The 17,210-nt window shown below is 48.2% G+C and overlaps 1 protein-coding gene across 3 annotated transcripts in view; it reads right to left on the bottom strand.

Annotated features, from left to right (window-relative positions):
- The window catches only part of LOC144505625 (protocadherin-1-like), a 406,585-nt gene that overhangs the window by 281,512 nt on the left and 107,863 nt on the right, over positions 1-17,210 (bottom strand). The gene's annotated exons all lie outside the window — the stretch shown is intronic.

Below are 17,210 nucleotides of genomic sequence, written 5' to 3'. Positions count from 1 at the left end.
TCGAATCAAAGCTCTGTGAAACTTCAAATAGTTATAGCGGCAAACCATGGGGTTTTTTCACACTGCTCTTTACTAATAAGGACAAGTCTCTTTAATTTCCTGTCAGCATCCATCCTGTCTCCTGTTCTCAGCATGAATTCTCCCTTCAGGATTCCTCACGGACAATGAGAAATAAGAGCAAGCCTGGGGCAACAAACATTTCCACCCAGCCACACCAGTGAACAGTCATGTATGCGGGCTCGCCCTGTCCCCAACGCCCCTCCCCCCCCATTCCACATCCATCAGCTCTCCAGTGTTGAAGCATTTCACACAGTTATAGCCCTGAATAGCTTCATTGTTTGGCCCGATACATCGTCCAGAGGCTGTAAATTCACATTTGTGGCTAATCTGCAGCTGATGTGCTTCAGGGAGCTCAATGGAAATTGGTCGGATGTCGGCTCCGAACTTTGCCCTCTTTTATATTCCTCCACACAGGTTACAAAGCCACAAAAGGATAAACAGGACTTCCTCACCTCTGGCTACTGGACCTCTGAGGGGAAAGGTCATGAGGCCCCTTCACATTGACGGTGTCAGTTAGAATGGGATTTGCATGGATGCAGCATCTTCCATGGCTTATGGACATCCCGGAATTCTGAGCTACTTTGTGGGCGGCACGGTAGCACGGTGGTTGGCACTGCTGCCTCACAGCGCCAGGGACCCGGGTTCGATTCCTGGCTTGGGTCACTGTCTGTGTGGAGTTTGCATGTTCTGCCCATGTCTGCTTGGGTTTCCTCCGGGTGCTCTGATTTCCTCCCACTGTCTGAAAGACGTGCTGGTTAGGGTGCATTGACCCGAACAGGCACCAGAGTGTGGCGACTAGGGGAATTTCACAGTAACTTCATTACAGTGTTAATGTCAGTCTTATTTGTGACTAATAAATAAACTTTAAAGTGCAGTCAGTGTCATGATGTGTGGAAATACAACTCAGCCATGATCTTATTGAATGGCGGGGCAGGCTCGAGGGGCTAGATGGCCTACTCCTGCTCCTATTTCTTATGTTCTTATGTACATTGTGCACAGCAAGCTCCCACAACCAAATGACGAGGTCATCTGTTTTTCAGGTGTTGACTGGGGGAATAAATATTGATGTGGAGATGCCGGCGTTGGACTGGGGTAAACACAGTAAGAAGTGTTTCCCCACTCACATTGTCTGTACCTTTAAGACTTGATTATCTGTAAAGACTCCCATTTCAACCATTATTTTGTAAATTGAGTTTGTGTCTATATATGCCCTGTTTGTGAACTGAAATCCCACTCACCTGACGAAGGAGCAGCGCTCCGAAAGCTGGTGGCTTTTGCTACCAGATAAACCTGTTGGACTTTAACCTGGTGTTGTGAGACTTCCTACAGAATAAATATTGACAAGGGCAGCAGGGAGAATTCCCTACTTTTCTTTGAATAGTGGGGTAGAATCTTACAACATTTTTGAATTTTGATTTGATTTGATTTATTATTGTCACATGTACCGAGATGCAGTGAAAAGTATTGGTTTGCGTGCTACCCCATACAAATCATACCATTCATAGGTACATCAGGGTAGTGGAACAGAGTGCAGAATTTGGTGTTACAGCCACGGACAAGGTGCAGAGAAGATCACTTCAATATCTGAAAGGTCCATTCAAAAATCAGTGGAAAAGAAGCTTTTCTTGAACCTATTGGTACATTCGCCAGAGGGACCTGAGGAGCCTTTGATTTAATGTCTCATCATCGGGAGAGTCAGCCTTCTAAAGGCAGCACCTACAACAGGGCTGTACCTTCTCAGTGCTGCAATAAAGTATTAAACTAAAGTAGTTAAAGTGCCATGGGGTCTTTTACTGCATTGCAGTTGCTATATAAATGCAAACTGTTGTTGTTGAATGCAAAAGATCATTTAAAAAGTCTGTCCTTGCGCATTTTGAGCAACCCCCTTGCTTTAACAATAAGGTTCCTTTCTGGCTAACACTGGCTGCAGTGCTGGTGTGCATTTCATCAAAGGAATTGTATTCAGTAAGTAATCATGTAGAGGCTATTTTAAATAGTATTCTGGATCCTGGGAGAGCCATGTGAGGCCAAAGCTTCATATATCACTTTCCCGTATGCCCTTTCATAGCCAATTGAATACAGCCTGTGTGTGTGTGTTAATGCGTGCCTACACTGTCCTGTCTGTGTATGGTCTGAAGGTGCCCATGCCATGGCACCAGGAGCAGAGGTTAAGGAACACTGTTGAGCAGAATAGGTGTCAGTTGTGCATCGGGTTTAAAGCCCAAAATCTAGCGGAGAACAGATCAGCGGAGGAGACAGTTGGCCAGATGCTAGATTAAACGGGGAAAGTGGATGGATGGACAAGGAGTCCAACCCCCAGGGAGAGTTTCTGCTCCTCCAGCTTGTGGGGCAGTGAGTGAAACAACATTTCCAAATCCACAAAGAGTGACTGCCCGGTGTTGTTAATAAAACACCCACACATCGTGTCCTGGACCTGACTTTCCCAGTCACCTCCCGAGGCAGATTCCAGTGATCTGATAGCTCCATCAGCCGGAATGTAATGCTCCCCCCCCCACACCACGGCGGGTTCTGAGGTGGGAGTGAAGCATTAGATTGCACAGACAAGATTGCCCCCCCCCCCCCCCCCCCCCCCCCCCGAGTTCTCGCTCATGCCAACCTAACACCGATGTTACACTGGGCTGGGCAGGGCCTCGGAGGGGAAGGCTGCCTTTGCCCAGATTTTTAGGCTGGCGTGAGATGATAGCTCAAGGGGGGGGACACCTGGAAATTAGATCTTGGGTGGGCTGGGCAGGGGAAGCTGCGTCCAGCAGAAGCCCCCCTCTGACTGCAGGTGCCCTCCTCTTGTGGCCCAATGACCTCCAGACCTCCATCACTGCCCGACCTCTCCTCAGAGACCCTAATAGCAGACCCCCCACCCTTGCAACCCCTCAGACATTCCCTACCCTCTCCACCCAGATCCTTGATACTTTGGAATGCAGTATTCCTCATTAGTATCGTGGTTAGTATCCCCACCTGTCACGTGGCAGACCGGGGATCAATTCTCCGATGGGGAGGTGTTTCGTTTTTTTGGGGGGCGCACTGTGGCACAGTGGTTAACACTGCTGCCTCACAGCTCCAGGGACCTGGGCTCAATTCCCAGCTTGGGTCACTGCCTGTGTGGAGTGTGCACATTCTCCCCATGTCTGCGTGGATTTCTTCCGGGTGCTCCGGTTTCCTCCCACACTCTAAAAATGTGTGTTAGGTTGATTGGCCATGCTAAATTGCCCCTTAGTGTCCTGGGATGTGTAGGTTCAAGGGATTAGTGGGGTGAATGTGTGGGGTTATGGGGATAGGGCCTGGGTGGAATTGTTGCCGGTGCAGACTCGAGGCCAAATTACGTCCTTCTGAACTGTAGGATTTCCACTTTACCTTTTTCTCTGGTTCCTGAAGCTTGTGCTCAGGGTGCTTCATGCAATGTCTCTTCCAGCCACCACAGCGCTGTTCCTGGAGGGACTGGAGAGCTGCTGGCCAATCAGACATGGCCGGTTGCTCTCCAAGTAGAGACTTCCTCTGGAGTGAAATCCCGCCTTTTGCCAAACAAGGCACATTGGAGTGTGAAATAGTATGCGGCTCTCGGAGGCAGTGGGGATGTCCTCCACCCCCCCCCCCCGCCCCCCACCAATGACTTTGGCTTGCAAGGACTGAGCCCCAGCCATCCTAAAAATTCAGGCTACAGAATGGTTGTATCATAGAAGATGGCCCTTCAGCTCATCATGTCTGTGCTAGCTCTCTGCAAGAGTAACTACGGTAATCTCATTCTTCCATTGTTTTCCCTCAGTAGCACTGCAATTATTTTCCCCTTCAGGTAATTATCCAATTCCTTTTTGAGAGCCATGATTGAATCTGCTTCCACCGTGTTCTCAGATACTGTAATCCACATCCTGACCTCTCACTGCCTAAAGAATTCTTCCTTGTGTCACCATTGACCACCTTAAATTGGGGACCTCTGGTTCCTGCCAATGGGAAAAAGATTCTTGCTATTTACTCTGTCTGAAGCCCTCATGAATTTGAACACTTCTAACAAATCTCCTCTCCACCAGCCCCAGTTTCTCCAATCTATCCACATAGCTAAAGTTCCTCGCCTTGCAAGAGAAGAGAGTTTTCCCGGTGGTCTGTTCAAAAATATACCACAAACTCTTCACCCCACTAACCCCATCCTATCCAAAGATGTGCGGGTTAGGTTGATTGGCCATGCTAAATTGACCCTAGTGTCAGGGGGATGAGCAGGGTAAATATGTGGGGTTACGAGGATAGGGCCTGGGTGGGATTGTGGTCGGTGTAGACTCGATGGGCTGAATGGCCTCCTTCTGCACTGTCGGGATTCTAGGATTCTATTGGTGCTGCACACAACCTGCAGCCATAGTAACCCACAAAGTGACAGTGAGGGCCTCAGGATGTGATACGTCACTCTATTAAACACAAGTTTCTTTTCCTATTAATTAAATCACAACTATGACTCATTGCATCTTTCAATTGATCAAGTTTTATCACGCAAAACAGTACATGGGTTTCCTTTTAATAAATTCTTCTCCTTCCCCAAGTTATCCCCCTTTCTTTTACATGGGCTACACTATAGCTTTGTGCAATGTTCTCTCCAACTGGGCTCTGCACAAACTTTCCAGTGAAGCAGAATGATGTGAAAGTTCTGTACCAAGCAGGGTGGGTTCAGGATGATGGGTACCACTGGAGTCTACCCGGGGCGTCATGGCCAGGGGGATGGCGGGAGTGTGCTGGTCCAGGGTACAGATGCTGGAGGAGGGGACAGACTGCAGCTGTCACATGCACAGTGCAGAGTAAGACTGACCATCTCACCTCAGAGGGGAGTACCCATGGAGAATTGTAAAAACAGTGCAAAGATCACCAGACAGACTCAGAGTTACCAAGGCTGGTGATGGGTGCAGCCTTGTTCAAGAGAAGGGATATTTTTTAATTCACATATTTAAACACTACAACATGAAGCTCAAAGCACCAGGGCACTCTTTTCCCTCAAGGCGGATTGTGACGGTGAGACTTTGTGCTATATTTGGCCCTCGGAGACATGGTAGTTGAGGATCTCCCACTGTTACTTAGTCTTGTCATCAAGATGCACCCATGAGAAATGGCCACTCAGTGAGATGGCAGAAACCAAGTCTGATCCATTGAAACATTTCCACACCCACCCCATCCAGGGGAGTCGAGAGGTAAAGGACTAGATTTTTTGGGATGCCAAAGTCCCCAAATGCCTGCCCTTCCCCAGATGAAAGGTCAAGGGGAGGGACCACTCAGCAGAAAATCATCTGGCTGCAGCCATTTACTGGTTGACAGGATGTTAAGGGACGGAGGGAAGCTTCTGTCACTCTGGGACATGAAGACCCACCTCACAGATCCTCCACTCAGTCAGAGACTGGCAGCCTCCTAGACCGGTGGTATCACTGGGAGCAGTGGCCACTGCCTGTACTGCACCCAGGGGTGGAGGAGATGTTCAGTGCTGGAGTCAGCTCAGCAAGTGCATCAGGGTTCTCCCTGGGTGCTGAGCTGGCAGGATCCAGTGAGGAAATTGAGGCCTTAGTTTGAGGCCATGGAGCAAGGGGACTCTGTGGGTAACACCTTGTGGATGCCCTCCGATAGGCTCAGCGGGTCTGTTACAGTGCCCCTCCCAACAAGCCCGGCTGCCACCAGCCCACACAGGGAGTCCTGCTGAGCTGCCATCGAGTGTGGGCCTCCCCTGCCGCTGGTTAAATCGTGATGACAGCGGAATGAGGCACATTAAGTGGGTAGTGATTGCCCACTTAACAGTGGTGATTGGTGGATGGACAAGCAGGCTGTCTGAAGTGACCCCACCAAGGGTGAAAGGTGCAGTGGGGCAGGGGCAGGTAGGTAGGAAGGTACTGGCCACCCACTGGATCCTATATGCACCCACCCCTCCCCCTCCTCCTTCAAGGCCACTGGCGGGGGGAGGGAGCATTGCAGTCCAAAGTACCTTAAGGGTTAAGGTTGTGCTTCCAGCTCTGGCTCTGTGAACCATCTTCTAATGCAACCCAATTAATTCTCCCTCCTCGCTCTCAGCAAAACCAATTACAGAAACAAGGGAAATAATTAAAGTAGAATAACCTACCTCTTGGATTAACAAAAAAGCAAGATCCTTCAGGACTGTATCTTCATTTAAGTAACTGAGAGATCCGCTCGAAAGGATCTCTTGTGACAGACAAAGGCCACATCCAGTAGAAAGATGAGAGTGACCCATTGCCACTAAAGTAAAACATTTCCACTGTGCAATTCAGAGTCTAATTAAAATGCAGTCATGATCGGGATCATTAGGTAAGAGAAACTGAATTACTCATAACTCGAAAAACATCAGTTCATCTAACTAACAGAGGGCTGACTCTTCTGTCTGTGTCGCAAGCTCGACTGACTGAATTGTTTAAGCCCGGCATATCAGGACTGGAGGAATCATAGCCAGGAGAGTAGGGGACGGCGGGAGGAGAAGCGGAGGGTGTCACATTGGGACAGTTCCCTTATGAAATCCCAACATCGGGGAAGCTTCCCAGGGAAGGTGGGATGTGCCCCAGGGCAGCATGGATGCACAGCGGTTAGCACTGCTGCCTCACAGCTCCAGGGACCCGGGTTCGATCCCGGCTTGGGTCTGTGTGAAGTTTGCATGTTCTCCCCGTGTCTGTGTGGGTTTCCTCCGGGTGCTCCGGTTTCTTCCCACAGTCTGAAAGTCGTGCTGGTTAGGTGCATTGACCCAAACAGGCACTGGAGTGTGGCAACTAGGGGAATTTCACAGTAACTTAACTGCAGTGTTAATGTAAACCTTACTTGTGACTCTTAAATAAACTTTAACTATGATTGAAGGTGAGCAGTCTATTTAAATGATTAAGGCGCCAATTAGGGGTGATTTCAGAGGGCCCTCTGACAATTTACCAATGGAAGCACAGCTGCAACTCCCCTCCATCCCATCCCAACTCCCCCCCCAACTCCCCACCCCAACACCCCACCCAACACCCCCCCAACTCCCCACCCCAACACCCCCCTAACTCCCGACCCCAATACCCCCCAACATCCCCAACTCACCACCACCCCCCCAACCCCCTCCAGATCCCCCCCAACTTCCCACCCAACACCCCCAACTCCCCACCCCAACACCCCCCTAACTCCCCACCCCAACACCCCACTAACTTCCCACCCCAATGACCCTCAACACCCCACCCCAACACCCCCCCAACTCCCCACCCCAACACCCCACAACCCCTCCTGTCACGTGAGTAAGGTACCTGCTGAATGCAGCTGGTCTGCTCCAGCAATCTTGGTAAGGGGAAGGAAGGGGGAGGTAGCACCCACCATCCCAACAATAACTCCCCCCCCCCTGCGCCCATTCCACCAGACCTGGTGCCTCTCCCCTCTCTTGATACATTTATTTTTTTACACCTGGCAAGTTGAGGGGTGGTGGAATCTGTAGCAAGGTCACATCAATATGTCATCACTTTTAAACTAAAGCCTGTGAGAACAAACCATATTCAGCATGAGGGATGCTAATGATGATGACAGTATCATGTGATCAGAATGTCACATGGTCAAACCTTCAGGAAAGCCTCGGAGCCGAGCTAGCGCCTCCTCATGTCCTGTCCCTTTAAGAAATTACCCTTTTGGAAGACCAGGTAAACTCAGCAGGTGTGTAAGTTCTGGAGGTGAAGTGGAGATTAGTAAATTATTTAAGGGCTCAAAGAAACACAGGCTTTAATGCCTGAATTCCTTTTCTTTTCACGCTTAGTAATGTATGTAAAGATTTGGCACGTGCCCAGACCACATAATGAAAGAAGACAAAGTGAAAAGTACAGTTTAGAAAAGGGTTGTTTCCTTCAATACAGATCATCAGAACAAGTCCAACCCCCCCTGTCCCGCTTGCCCTCCCCTCTGCGCTCTTTCCTCCCAGTTTAAAGACTCTCTCAGCAAAGAGCACAGAGGAACAGAGCAGAAATGTGCACCTCACTGTGATAACGCTCTCCCTGGAAGTTTACAGTTACAAGCGCCTTTAAGCACAGATTTTCAGAAACTCGTTGGAGTTTTCCCAGCTGCCAATACAAAAAAGAAGATTGATGGTTGTTGGCAGAAGTGCATTTGTTTTTTAAATAAAGCTCCATGACCAAGTACTACACTGTTGTCTCAAAAGCAAACTTCCGCATCAATGCGATTACTATGAAATGCAGATTAACATTCAATTAGTTTAGTCTTTCAGATACTGTCACCGAGTAAAAGGGTTTCACTGGCTCTGCTAGCTCAGTATACCAGTCGCAATCTGTGTTCATTTACTTATTTTCAGTACTCTACAGGAAAAGAGAAATACGAAACTGGTTCCAATGATTCCAGAACACATATTTATCCCAAACTCCTTCCGATCCTCTATATTGATATCATGAAGTGTTCCAAAGAACACAGGAACAGACGCCTCAGCCTAATGAGCCTGCGCCAACACATGATGCTGTTCTGAACTAATTTGGATAAGGAATAACAGAGAAGCAGATTCTTTCTAATGGTTGAAGAGCTAATTAACCAGAGGACACATATTTGAGGTGATTGGCAAAAGAATCAGAGGCGTCCCAAGGAAACACTTTTTCGCAGGACATTGTGGGAGGCAAGGGAGGGCATTGCGGGTCCCCGAGCAGAGATGTTTGAATCATTGATAGTCACAGGTGAGGTGCCTGAAGATTGGAGGGTGGCAAATGTTGTGCCTTTGTTTAAAAAGGGCTGCAGGGAAAAGCCTGGGAACTACAGACCTGTGAGCCTCACATCTGTGGTGGGTAAATTGTTGGAAGGTATTTTGAGAGACAGGATCTACAGACATTTAGAGACGCAAGGACTGATTAGGGACAGTCAGCATGGCTTTGTGAGTGGGAAACATGTCTCACAAATTTGATTGAGTTTTTTGAAGGGGTAACCAAGAAGGTAGATGAGGGCAGTGCAGTTGATGTTGTCCACATGGACTTTAGCAAGGCCTTTGACAAGCTACAGCATGGTAGGTTGTTGCATAAGGTTAAATCTCATGGGATCCAGGGTGAGGTAGCTAAACGGAAATAAAATTGGCTAGATGACAGAAACCACAGGGTGGTTGGAGAAGGTTGTTTTTCAAACTGGAGACCTTGACCAGCGGTGTGCCTCAGAGATTGGTGCTGGGTCCATTGTTATTAATGTCATTTATATTAATGATTTGAATGAGAATATAGGAGGTGTGGTTTGTAAGTTTGCAGATGACACCAAGATTGGCGGCTTGGTGGACAGTGAAGAAAGTTATCTCCAATTGCAACGGGATCTTGATCAATTGGGCCAGTGGGCTGACGGATGGCAGATGGAGTTTAATTTAGATAAATGCGAGGTGATGCATTTTGGTAGGTTGAACCAGGGCAGGACTTACTCAGTTAATGGTAGGGCATTGGGGAGAGTTACAGAACAAAAAGATCGAGGGGTACAGGTTCATAGCTTCTTGAAAGTGGAGTCACAGGTGGACAGAGTGGTGAAGAAGGCATTCGGCATGCTTGGTTTCATTGGTCAGAACATTGAAGACAGGAGTTGGGATGTCTTGTTGAAGTTGTACAAGACATTGGTAAGGCCACACTTGGAATACTGTGTGCAATTCTGGTCACCGTATTATAGAAAAGATATTGTTAAACTAGAAAGAGTGCAGAAGAGATTTACGAGGATGCTACCGGGACTTGATGGTTTGAGTTATAAGGAGAGGCTGGATAGACTGGGACTTTTTTCTCTGGAGCATAGAAGGCTGAGGGGTGATCTTATAGAGGTCTATAAAATAATGAGGGGCACAGATCAGCTAGATAGTCAATATCTTTTCCCAAAGGTAGGGGAGTCTAAAACTCGAGGGCACAGGTTTAAGGTGAGAGGGGAGAGATACAAAAGTGTCCAGAGGGGCAATTTTTCACACAGAGGGTGGTGAGTGTCTGAAACAAGCTGCCAGAGGTAGTAGTAGAGGCGGGTACAATTTTATCTTTTAAAAAGCATTTAGATAGTTACATGGGTATGATGGGTATAGAGGGATATGGGCCAAATGCGGGCAACTGGGACGAGCTTAGGGGTTTAAAAAAAAAGGTGGCATGGACAAGTTGGGCCGAACGGCCTGTTTCCATGCTGGAAACATCTATGAGTCTAGGTAGCAATGGTTAGGATTTCATTGTACTTCCTGTTCAGGATGCAGGGTCAACAGTCACATCAAAAGCAAATTGGATTAGAGATGGGCAATAAACGCTGGTCTAGCCAGCAATGCCCACATCCCAGAAATGAAATTTTAAAAATTACCACAACACTCCCTCAGTACTGACCCTCTGATAATGCAGCACTCCCGCAGGTCTGACCCTCTGACAGTGCGGCACTCCCTCAGTACTGACCCTCTGACAGTGCGGCGTTCCATCAGTACTGACCTTCTGACAGTGCAGCACTCCCTCAGTACTGACCCTCTGACAGTGCGGCGTTCCCTCAGTACTGACCCTCTGACAGTGCGGCACTCCCTCAGTACTGACCCTCTGACAGTGCGGCACTCCCTCAGTACTGACCCTCTGACAGTGCAGCACTCCCTCAGTGCTGACCCTCTGATAATGCAGCACTCCCGCAGGACTGACCCTCTGACAGTGCAGCACTCCCTCAGTACTGACCCTCTGACAGTGCAGCACTCCCTCAGTACTGACCCTCTGACAGTGTGGCACTCCCTCAGTACTGACCCTCTGACAGTGCAGCACTCCCTCAGTACTGACCCTCTGACAGTACGGCACTCCCTCAGTCCTGACCCTCTGACAGTGCAGCACTCCTTCAGTACTGACCCTCTAACAATACGGCACTCCCTCAGTACTGACTCTCTGACAGTGCAGCATTCCATCATTACTGGTCGTCTGACAGTGCAGCACTCTCTCAGTACTGACCCTCTGACAGTGCGGCACTCCCTCAGTACTGACCCTCTGACAGTGCAGCACTCCGTCAGTACTGACCCTCTGACAGTGCAGCACTCCCTCAGTACTGACCCTCTGACAGTGCAGCACTCCCTCAGTACTGACCCTCTGACAGTGCAGCACTCCCTCAGTACTGACCCTCTGACAGTGCAGCACTCCCTCAGTACTGACCCTCTGACAGTGCAGCACTCCCTCAGTACTGACCTTCTGACAGTGCAGCATTCCCTCAGTACTGACCCTCTGACAGTGCGGCATTCCTTCAGTACTGACCTTCTGACAGTGCAGCACTCCCTCAGTACTGACCCTCTGACAGTGCAGCACTCCCTCAGTACTGACCCTCTGACAGTGCGGCACTCCCTCAGTACTGACCCTCTGACAGTGCAGCACTCCCTCAGCACTAACCCTCTGACAGTGCGGCGCTCCCTCAGTACTGTCCCTCTGACAGTGCAGCACTCCCGCAGGACTGACCCTCTGATAGGAGCACCTCAAAGGAAAGAGAAATGGGACAGATGAAGAGGTTTCAGGAAGGACTTGAAGAACTGAGGGTCCAGGCAGCTGGAAACAAGAATACCAATGGCAGAGTGATGAGTATCAGCGATAGTTATCTTGCAGGAAGTGTGGTTGGAGGAGATTTTATTTTTATTCTTTCACGGGATGTCGCTATCGCTGGCTAGATTGGCATTTGTTGCCCATTCCTGATATTACAGATAGGGAGGGATCAGGCCACAGTTGGATTTGAAAACAGATGCGAGAATTTTTAAGTGAAGGCATTACTGAAGTGGGAGCCAACCGGGAGTTACTGAGTACAGGGGTGACAGGGGTGGAATGTGGGCCAAAATTCTCCCATCTTGCCCAACACGGGAATCAAAGCAGATGAAACAGAAAATTCGGCAGATAATTTAAAGGTCCATTGAGCTTGGGCGGACATTTCCAGTCTTGGGGCGTGTGTGGTCGGAGAATCTCGCTCCGGGTATGAGTTGGGATATGGGCAGTGGGGATTTTGATGAACTCAAGGTGATGGGAAGGTGCAACATGGAAGGCTTGTCTGGAGAGCTTACATACACTGAGTAGAAAGCCTGGAGTAAGTTCAGTAATGAAGAGGTGACGCAGTTGTGGGAGATGTTTATGTTTCTGTTTCCTCCCCTTCATTAAACACAAATATCATTTCATGGTCATTTAAAAAGGAAAGGAGAACATGTTTTTGAATGTGTTGTTAAGTAAGGCAGGTGGACTCAGATAAAATACACAATTAGTTTGCCAAGAACTGTCTGGCTTCAGTGAAGATTATGCTTCAATTAACTGATTGTTAAAGCTGTCTGCCACAGCCCAGGAAAATCATGGCATGACGTTGTAGAAACAAAAAGCAAACATGGTCAGGGAAGAGCAGAACACCAAGACCAAGCAACTTCACTAAATCTCAGATCAGTTCCTGAAGAAATTTAACAATTGGCACTTTTGTCCCTCTTCTGTCTGTCCTTCAAAGACCAGGTTTATACTGGCGTGGGTAGTAACCGGGAAAAACCACTGGGCAGCTCTCCATGTGATCATCCTTATGTGAATTCAGGCAGTGACTACCAGCCATTCCCACTGTGCAGAAGATCATTTCTCACCTCATCTGATGCCCACAGGCATGTTCGGGTGAGGACAGCAATCAGGAGTGAAAACCCCTTAATGACATTCCTGTAAGGATGAAGGATAAGTGTGGCAAGTTTTGGGAACCTTGGATAACGAGAGATATTGTGAGCCTGGTCAAAAAGAAAAAGGAAGCATTTGTCAAATCTCGGAGGCTGGGAACACACGAAGCAAGTGTGGAATACAAGGAAAGCAGGAAGAAACTTAAGCAAGGAGTAAGGAGGGCTAAAAGGGGTCACGAAAAAGCATTGGCCAGCAGGATTAAGGAAAATCCCAAGGCTTTTTACACATATGTAAAGAGCAAGTGGGTAGCCAGGGAGGGGGTTGGCCCACTCAAGGATAAGGGAGGGAATCTATGCATGGAGCCAGAGGAAATGGGCGAGGTATTCAATGAATTCTTTGTGACGGTATTCACCAAAGAGAAGGACTTGGTGGATGATGAGTCTGGGAAAGGGTGTGTAGATAGTTTGAGTCATGTTGTGATCAAAAAGGAGGTGGTATTGGGGTTCTTGAGAAACATTAAGGCAGACAAGTCCCCAGGGCCTGATGGGATATATCCCAGAATACTGAGAGAGGCAAGGGAGGAAATTGCTGGGGCCTTGAGAGAAATCTTTGCATCCTCACTGGTTACAGGGGAGGTCCCAGAGGATTGGAGAATAGCCAATGTTGTTCCTTTGTTTAAGAAGGGTCGCAAGAATAATCCAGGCAATTACAGGCTGGTGAGCCTTACATCAGTGGTAGGGAAATTATTGGAGAGGATTCTTCGAGACAGGATTTATTCTCACTTGGAAATAAGTGGACGTATTCGTGAAAGGCAACATGGTTTTGTGAAGGGGAGGTCGTGTCTCACGAACTTGATCGCGTTTTTCGAGGAAGTGACGAAGATGATTGATGAGGGTAGGGCAGTGAATGTTGTCTCCATGGACCTCAGTAAGGCCTTTGACAAGGTCCCTCATGGCAGACTGGTGCAGAAGGTGAAGTTGCATGGGATCAGAGGAGAGCTGGCAAGGTGGATACAAAACTAGCTCGGTCAAAGAAGACAGAGGGTAGCAGTGGAGGGGTGTGTTTCAGAATGGAGGGCTGTGACAAGTGGCGTTCCTCAGGGATCAGTGCTGGGACCTTTGCTGTTTGTAATATATATAAATGATTTGGAGGAAAATGTAACTGGTTTGATTAGTAAGTTTGCGGACGACACAAAGGTTGGTGGATTTGCAGATAGCGATGAGGACCATCAGAGGAAACAGCAGGATACAGATCAGTTGGAGACTTGGGCGGAGAGATGGCAGATGGAGTTTAATCCGGACAAATGTGAAGTAATGCATTTGTCTAATACAGATAGGAAATATACAGTAAATGGCAGAACCCTTAAGAGTATTGATAGGCAAAGGGAGCTGGGTGTACAGGTACACAGGTCACTGAAAGTGGCAATGCAGGTGGAGAAGGTAGTCAAGAAGGCATACGGCACGCTTGCCTTCAACGGCCGGGGCATTGAGTTTAAAAATTGGCAATTCATGTTGCAGCTTTATAGAACCTTAGTTAGGCCGCACTTGGTATATTGTGTTCAATTCTGGTAGCCACGCTACCAGAAGAATGTGGGGGCTTTGGAGAGGGTACAGAAAAGATTTACCAGGATGTTGCCTGGTATGCAGGGCATTAGTTATGAGGAGAGGTTGGAGAAACGTGGTTTGTTCTCACTGGAACGACAGAGGTTGAGGAGCGACCTGATAGAAGTCTACAAGATTATGAGAGGCATGGACAGAGTGGATAGTCAGAAGCTTCTTCCCAGGGTGGAAGAGTCAATTACTGGGGGGCACAGGTTTAAGGTGTGAGGGGCAAGGTTGAAAGGAGATGTACGAGGCAGATTTTTTACACAGAGAGTGGTGGGTGCCTGGAACTTGTTGCCGGGGAAGGTTGTGGAAGCGGATACGGTAGTGACTTTTAAGGGGCGTTTTGACAAATACATGAATGGGATGGAAATTGAGGGATATGTTCCCGGACGGTAGGGGGTTTTACTTCAGTCGGGCAACATGGTCAGTGCAGGCTCGGAGGGCCGAAGGGCCTGTTCCTGTGCTGTATTTTCTTTGTTCTTTGTGAGGAGGTACTATGCCTGACAGCCATTTAACCCAACGAAGACTGTTGGACAAAGGAAAGAAAAGAGGGGGTGGGGGAAGAGACCATTCAGCTCACTGGTCCCACTGTGACACTGTGGTGAACCATCGTTGGTTCCCACCAGGTAGTACTGAGCCAGGGTCTGGCCAGTACTATGAGTCTGTATATATGTTGCTGTTGGGGTTAGGGTTGGGTTGTTCTACATGTTACTGTTGGGGTTAGGGTTGGGCTGTTCTACCTGTATTATAGTTATTATGGTACATCCCAGTCGGGGTCCGCCTCCTGGGAGAGGTATAAAGGTCACTGCTCTGTCTGGGACCCCTCAGTCTGGGATCGTGTATTATATATGGTAGCTCTATTGTAGTAGTTAATAAAATTGATGCGCGATATAACTCACGAGGCTAGAGATGCTCGAGGAAATAAAGGCTTTTATTAACTACTACAATAGAGCTACCATATATAATACACGATCCCAGACTGAGGGGTCCCAGACAGAGCAGTGACCTTTATACCTCTCCCAGGAGGCGGACCCCGACTGGGATGTACCATAATAACTATAATACAGGTAGAACAGCCCAACCCTAACCCCAACAGTAACATGTAGAACAACCCAACCCTAACCCCAACAGCAACATGTATACAGACTCATAGTACTGGCCAGACCCTGGCTCAGTACTACCTGGTGGGAACCAACGATGGTTCACCACAGACACTCTGTGCATATACTTCAATCGTGTGTCTCCACACTGCAGAGGAACTTCTGTAAAAACCCCATGTTCACCCCATCAGCCAGACTGATTCATACTTCCAAAATCCTCAAATCGCTCTTGACTTGCATCAAACTAATTTGTCATTTTTAAGACGTCAACAGAGATAGTTAATGAAGCAAAGAGTGGGGCATCAAGTCCAATCTTCTTGGCCCTCTCTGGTTCAATGTCTCATCGGTTATCATCGAGTCACGGGGCAGATTTTTCCCTTCCACCCACCATGGGAATCGTAGTGGGCAAGGGGCAGACCGTGGAAAGGTCGGGATTTTGTGGCCTCTTTCGTCCCGAAACCGCAAAATCCCACCTGAGGTCAGCGGACCTTTCCATGGTCCATCCCTCACCCGCTATGATTCCCGTGGCGGGCAGGGCAATTAAATTCCGGCCGTAAAGTTTTATAGCACAAAATGTCCTTCAGCCCGTTGGGCCTGTGCTGGCCATCAAGCACCGATCCCAAGCTGTTACTTCGAACAAGATTTCCAATCTGACTGGGTGAATTCCTGGAAAGTTTCTTCACATGACCTCTGACCTCCCGTCCTTTTTTTCCATCACTGACTTTTTTTATATAGCTTTGAAACAAAAGTGTTTTGTGAAATAATGTGAGACGAAGTTGGCAAAAGGATTTGTGTGTGGGTAGACAGTTGGTCGCTGTGCATGTGGCCCAGCAGCCAGATTCAGCCAACACTGGGGCGGCAAGGTGGCACAGCGGTTGGCACTGCTGCTTCACAGTGCCAGGGACCCGGATTCGATATCCGGCTTGGGTCACTGTCTGCGTGGAGTTTGCACGTTCTCCCCGTGTGTGCGTGGGTTTCCTCCGGGTGCTCCGGTTTCCTCCCACATTCTGAAAGACGTGCTGGTTAGGGTGCATTGACTCAAACAGGCGCCGAACTGTGGCGACTCGGGGAATTTCACAGTAACTTCATTGCAGTGTTAATGTAAGCCTTACTTGTGACGAATAAATAAACGTTAAACTTTTTTTGATACCGAGAGTTATTGGAATCTAGAACATTCTCCCCCAAAATGGGGTTGAAGCTGGGAGTCAATTGAAAATTTCAGAACTGGGGTGAATAGATGGTGGAAGACAAGGCTATGAATGGTTACGGAACCTACAAATGGAGTGAAGATACAGATCAGCCATGGTGTATTAAATGGTGGGACAGGGCAGAGGGACAGAATGGCCACTTCCTGGACGCTATATGGAGGGAATAAAAGATTTGATCCTCAGCAGCACCACAGTCATCTCTTTACCGATGACACGGCTGACCATCAAAGAGCTCCCGTAACCTCACAGGAAGAAATGCGAATTTAAAAATAATTACAAGGGTAAAATGTTGCATCGATGCGTGAGAATGGCAGAGTTTTTGGTTCCAATCCAGGCATCAGGTGTGAAATTGTACTAATGGTAACAGCTTTCAAGATGTGCAACACTCTAAAGATCTTTTATCCAGTTAATTGGAGTAACATTTGGGAAAGAAAAAATAAGTCATGATATTTTAAAAGCTCGTGAGGGCCTTAAATAAACACAAACACTGTTCCTGTCGCATTTACTCAGTACCAACGATTATGAAATCCCTTCATGAGTCAGTGCGCATACATCCCTACACGCACATTCAAACAATTCAAACAGTCTAAAAATGGGCAGGTTAGGTGGATTGGCCATGTTAAATTGCCCCTTAGTGTCCCAGGATATAAATAGGTTAGGGGGAATCAGTGGGGT

The sequence above is a fragment of the Mustelus asterias genome, chromosome 16 (assembly GCF_964213995.1).
Source record: "Mustelus asterias chromosome 16, sMusAst1.hap1.1, whole genome shotgun sequence".
Taxonomy (NCBI): Eukaryota; Metazoa; Chordata; class Chondrichthyes; order Carcharhiniformes; family Triakidae; genus Mustelus; species Mustelus asterias.
The sequence above is the reverse complement of the archived record's forward strand: the minus strand, read 5'-3'. Positions and strand labels throughout refer to the sequence as shown.